We start from the raw sequence: 6,536 nt of genomic DNA, 5'->3' as shown, positions 1-6,536 counted from the left end.
GAAGCAAAATAACTAAAGATATTAGGTCTTGTTTAATAAAAAAACTCAAAATGACTCAAAAAAACCCTCAAAAACTTAAAACAAGACCAAATATCTACCAATGATGTAAGAAACGCCCTCATGTTTTCCTTTTGAAGCAAGTCAGAGTAATACATCTCAGGTGTGTTTGAAAGAGTTCCTCAGGTTTGACTGTGGAGTTCAGTTTCAGGAACATCTGCTCCAGGTTTTGAGAATTTCCCGTCACCGGCTCCCTGGAGAGAGAAACTCCGATCTCAATGTTCCTGGAAAACAAGGAGAGAAATAAATCACACATGAACTCTGTTCAGACGACACACGGAGTTCCCCTGATAGAGGTTTAAAAGGCACTTCATATTCAGTGACGTTAGAGCTGACTGTCAGATGAGAACAGAACCTGATCTGAGAATGACTCAGTGTTTACGACTGAAGATCTGTGCCGTGTCAAGGAATAAAGGGACTCTACTTCAGTCGAATTTCAGCTTCTGAGCGTTCATGCATGTCAGCAATAATTCAGTGATTACGTGTCGGTTTCCATCATATTAAAGTCAAACTTTTGCTTCCGACTGCTTCTCAATCTGAATCGTTTCTTTCATCACGCTCATAATTCACCAGAACAGTCTGATAATGAGGGACTTTCAAAACTCGCTTCTCATTATCAGTCAAACCTGTGTGTGTGTGTGTGTTCCTTGTTTGGCTATACTTGTGAGGGCACAAATGTCCTCACTTATACAGTAAAATATGAAAACAACTCACTAGTTTGACATTGGACTGGTCCTCAAAAGTTTAAAAGGCTTATAAATCGGCCTAAACAAGTTTTTATTTAAATCTATTGTTCTGCAGATGTTTCTGTGATGGGGAGGTTTAGGGTGTGTGTGTGTGTGTGTGTGTGTGTGTGTGTGTGTGTGTGTGTGTGTGTGTGTGTGTGTGTGTGTGTGTGTGTGTGTGTGATGGGTAGGTTTAGGGATAGGGGTTGGGTTAGGGGAGAGAAAGTATCATTAACCTGATATAAAATCAATGAAAGTCTATGTAATGTCCTCACTGATATAGTGAAACAAACATGTGTGTGTGTGTGTGTGTGTGTGTGTGTGTGTGTGTGTGTGTGTGTGTGTGTCTGTGTGTGTACGAGAGAGAGCAAGTGTGAGAGCAAGTGTAAAACAAGACATTTCGACTTGATTTTAGAGAAATTGTGCAAAATTGTGTTTTTCTTTTACAAAAGTTAAAGTTCAATGTCAGTCAGTCATCTTTATTTCTATCGCTCTTCTCCAGCGGCGATTGTGTCAGAGCAGCTTCAGTGTTAAACAGGACAATACTGCAGCAGAATTAGATTTGGCTGTACAGTCGTTCTGGAGTAAACAGTGATGTTATCAGCTTATTTTAATTTATCATAGAGAGACAATGTTGGCAGATCAGTATTAGAGTTTATAGAATTAAATAAGACCTCATTCATTAATGTTATTTGTATATTTAGTTGAGTAACTTTGATCATAATGTTAGTGTCCCCAACTGAGCAAGCCAAGCCAAAGGCGACCAAAGGAACCGAAACTCCATCAGGGCATGATGGAGAAAAATAAACCTTAGAGAAACCAGACTCAGTTCTCCTCTGGCCTATTAACACACAGCGGAGGATTATTATTCTGGACACCGCACAGGTCAGAGGTCAGATTACAGCAGAATATTAGACATTTCAGGATATCCCAGAAGAGACGGATTTATTTAGAATGGGGCGTCGATTACACAAGAGTATGAAAACATGAAAGATCGGAATTATTGCGTCTGAGACGGGTTTTGAGCATGACGTGCCGGTGAGGCAAATTCGTGAGGAAATCTAGAGCTGAGTATCGTCAGCATAAGAATGAAAACTAACGCCATGCTTCCTAATGATATCTCCCAGTGGAGCAGATACAGGGTGAAGAGCAGCGGTCCTAACACTGAGCCTTGCGGTACCCCATACTGAACTTGTGATCGGTGTGACATCTCTTCATTTACTGCTACAAACTGATAACGGTCAGATAAGTGCGATTTAAACCATGCCAAAGCAGTTCCACTAACGCCAACATAACTCGAGTCTATTCAGAAGAATATTGTGATCGATAGTATCGAATGCAGCGCTAAGATCGAGTAACACTAATAGAGAGACTCAACCACGATCAGATGATAAGAGTAAATCATTTGTAACTCTAATGAGAGCAGTCTCAGTGCTATGATACGGTCTAAAACACACACACACACACACACACACACACACACACACACAGTAACTCTAATGAGAGCAGTCTCAGTGCTATGATACGATCTAAACACACACACACACACACACACACACACACACACACACACACACACACACACACACACACACACACACACACACACACACAGTAACTCTAATGAGAGCAGTCTCGGTACTATGATACGGTCTAAAACACACACACACACACACACACACACACACACACAGTAACTCTAATGAGAGCAGTCTCAGTGCTATGATACGATCTAAAACACACACACACACACACACACACACACACACACACACACACACACACACACACACACACACACACACAGTAACTCTAATGAGAGCAGTCTCAGTGCTATGATACGGTCTAAATCCTGACTGGAAATCCTCTCAGATATCATTTCTGTCTAAAGGAGCATAGTAGTGAAGACTCGGCCTTTTCTAGTGTTTCTGATAGAAAGGGTAGACTCGAGATTGGCTGTAATTGACTAATTCTTTAGGATCAAGTTGCGGTTTTGTAATAAGTGGTTTAATTAAAGCCAACTTAAAAGTAAAATATCCTAATGCTCTGCATCCCACAAATCTCCATCAACTGCAAGATGCTCTCCTATCAATATGGGCCGACATTTCTAAAGAACGCTTTCAGCAGCTTGTTGATCAACGCCACGGAGAATTAAGGCAGTTCTGGAGGAGAACGGGTCAGACACAGTATTAGTGTGTGCTCATAATAATCCTTTAGGGGAGTGTGCAATCGTATATGATTTTCCTTTTTGAGTAAATACATCAGATTTTATGGACGTTTAGATCATTGAATTGTAAAACAGGAGTTTAGCAGCTCGGACCGGCAGTGTTGGGACAGCTGGTCTTCATTAACTGACCGTCCCTCACCTACTGACCGTCCGGTGCCAGAGTGTGTGTGTGTGTGTGTGTGACGTCCGTGTGAGTGAGTGAAAGCGGAGTGTGTTTACTGTAAGACATTCACATTCCCTCATGTTATGAAGCGTTTCTGTGGGTCTAAGTGGAGATTATTCTCATGACTTTCAGTCCCTGATGAGCGGACGTCTGAGTTTAATCACACATGTGGGAATCACTGATAGAGCCGCATCTCCTCCCAAACACACACATTCCCATATATGGATGTTCATTCAGTGGCACGAGAAGAAACGCAGCTCTGAGAACAACATGAAGGTAGCTTTCTCCTCGTTCTAACAGACAGAACATCTCATTCAGAAGTACAGTCACATAGGTTAGCTAAGAGGCGGACATACTGTCGCATTAACTGACTGAAGAATAACCCTGGTTTTACTTTAGTTACATTTAAGTATATAATATTTAGTGGATCTGTAAATCAAAGGATCTAAAGATGTGAAATGTGCGTTATGTAGACAGATGTATGGAGTGTGTGATGAAGTGTGTGTGTTTTGCACAGAAAGAAGCCGCCGTGCGTGCCGGTGTACGAGGCTCAGGAAGTTCCTGCAGTCAGTAAATTGTAAACAGACGCTGGGCTTCGTGAGCTGGACGTGAGTCACACTGAGCCGCTCTTTATGAGTAAAAGTCTCACTTTCTGGAGGTCAGACAGCTCACGGATGAAGCACTTTCCCCTTGCTGACTGTATTAAAGCAGCCTGTGATATCTCTGACCTCTGACCCTCATCTCCTGGAGGCGAGTGGAGACATCTCTTCTGCTGCTCCGCCACACCAGGAAACATCATCATCACAGAGCTCACGGCTACACTTATGAAGAAACCTTCCATTCACAACTGGAGCGTTGTGGGGTAACCAGGGTGTTGCAGTATTTGCCAGGGTGCTGCTATGGTTACCTGGGAGTTTGCTATGGTTGCCAGGGTGTTGCTATGTTTATCAGGGTGTTGCTATGTGTTTGGCAGGGTGTTGCTATGGTTACCAGGGTGTTACAGAATTTTTCAGGGTGTTGCTATGGTAACCTGGGAGTTTGCTATGGTTGCCAGGGTGTTGCAGTATTTGCCAGGGTGTTGCTATGGTTACCAGGGATTTTGCTATGGTTTTCAGGGTGTTGCTATGGTTATCAGGGTGTTGCTGTGTTTGCCAGGGTGTTGCTTTGGTTACCAGGGAGTTTGCTATGGTTGCCAGGGTGTTGCAATGGTTATCAGGGTGTTGCTATGTTTGCCAGAGTGTTGCTTTGGTTACCAGAGAGTTTGCTATGGTTGCTAGGGTGTTGTTTTGGTTACCAGGGTGTTGCAGTATTTGTCAGGGTTTTGCCATGGTTATCAGGGTGTTGCTATGTGTTTCCCAGGGTGTTGTTTTGGTTACCAGGGTGTTGCAGTATTTGCCAGGGTGTTGCTATGGTTACCAGGGATTTTGCTATGGTTTTCAGGGAGTTTGCTATGGTTGCTAGGGTGTTGTTTTGGTTACCAGGGTGTTGCTTTGGTTACCAGGGAGTTTGCTATGGTTGCCAGGGTGTTGCAATGGTTATCAGGGTGTTGCAATGGTTATCAGGGTGTTGCAATGGTTATCAGGGTGTTGCTATGTTTGCCAGAGTGTTGCTTTGGTTACCAGGGTGTTGCTATGTGTTTTCCAGGGTGTTGTTTTGGTTACCTGGGTGCTACATAATTTGTCAGGGTGTTGCTATGGTTATCAGGGTGTTGCTATGTGTTTACCAGGGTGTTGCTATGGTTATCAGGGTGTTGCTATGTGTTTGCCAGGGTTTTGTTTTGGTTACTAAGGTGTTGCTATGGTTGTTATAAATCTTCTTTCTCATGCATATGTTATCACTATTTTAATTAATTTCTATGTAAAGCACTTTTTAATTGCCATTGGGTATGAAATGTGCTATACAAATAAACTTGCCTTGCCTTGCATATGGTTGCCAGGGTGTTGCTATAGTTGCCAGGGTAATGCTATGGTTGCCAGGGTGTTGCTATGGTTATCAGGGTGTTGCTATGGTTGCCAGGGTAATGCTATGGTTGGCAGGGTGTTGCTATGCGTTTGGTAACTGCTTGTGATGCTCATTGGTATATCTTTTTGGACAGAAGCGTGTGCTATATGAATAAATGTAAATGCTGGGATGTGTTTTAAAGATTAGTCCAATGAGTCTGATGTGAGAAGTCATTCTGAACTCAAGCTCTGCAGGACGAGTTATTAGATTAAAGGGTTAGTTCACCCAAAAATGAAAATGATTTCATTAATGACTCTCCCTCATGTGGTTGGACACCCGTCAGACCTTCGTTCATCTTCAGAACACAGATGAAGATATTTTAGTGTAAAGCTGAGAAAGGCTTCAGATAGGCCTCCATTGGCATTCAGTCCATTCCCACTCACAAGACCCATAAAGGCCCTAAACACATCGACACACAGCCCATCTCACTACAGCGGCTGCACAATCATGCGACGAGAATAGTTATTGAGAGTAAATAATGAAATAATTTTCATTTTTGTGTGAACTGAGCCTTTAATGAACGCATTGGCCGGCTCTCTGCTGGCTGGCATCAGTGTGACGGCTCCGCGTGTTTGTGCTCTTCTCTAATGAGAAACATCTGATCTACACACCATAAAACAACATCTGGAGAAAATGGGTTCAAAGTTCTGATGTTCTTCACACAAACAAACAAATCATAAAGCCGCTCGACACACGGGCTATTAAACACATTATATACCTATTAAAAGAAGAAACCAGTTTCTCTCCGCAACTACAAACATCCACAAACCCACAGACACATTCATCACCACACGAGTCTCGGCTCTGATCTCTGACCAACAACACACACACACACGTGTGGTCTCAGGGTTTCCTCCCTTTCACTAACACACACACACACACACACACACACACACACACACACACACACACACACACGTTTGTTTTTGTGAAATGTTCCATTATTACATTCCATAGGCATAATGGTTTTTATACGTATTTTCTATCCCCCCACACTCCCCCTACCCCTAAACCTACCCATCACACAAACACACACACACACACACACACACACACACACACACACACACACACACACACACACACACACACACACACACACACACACACACACACACACACACACACACACACACACATACACACACTGCCCCTAAACCTACCCATCACAGGAAACATTCTGCATTTTTACTTTCTCAAAAAAACATCATTTAGTGTTTTTAAGGCCATTTGAATTATGAGGACATTTGATATGTCCTCATAAACCACATTTATAGTGTAATACCAGTGTAATACCCATGTAGTTATACAAATTTGTGGCCTCATAAACCACATAAACAGGCTCACACACACACACACACAC

Source organism: Pseudorasbora parva, chromosome 23 (assembly GCF_024679245.1).
Source record: "Pseudorasbora parva isolate DD20220531a chromosome 23, ASM2467924v1, whole genome shotgun sequence".
Classification (NCBI taxonomy): domain Eukaryota; kingdom Metazoa; phylum Chordata; class Actinopteri; order Cypriniformes; family Gobionidae; genus Pseudorasbora; species Pseudorasbora parva.
The sequence above is the reverse complement of the archived record's forward strand: the minus strand, read 5'-3'. Positions refer to the sequence as shown.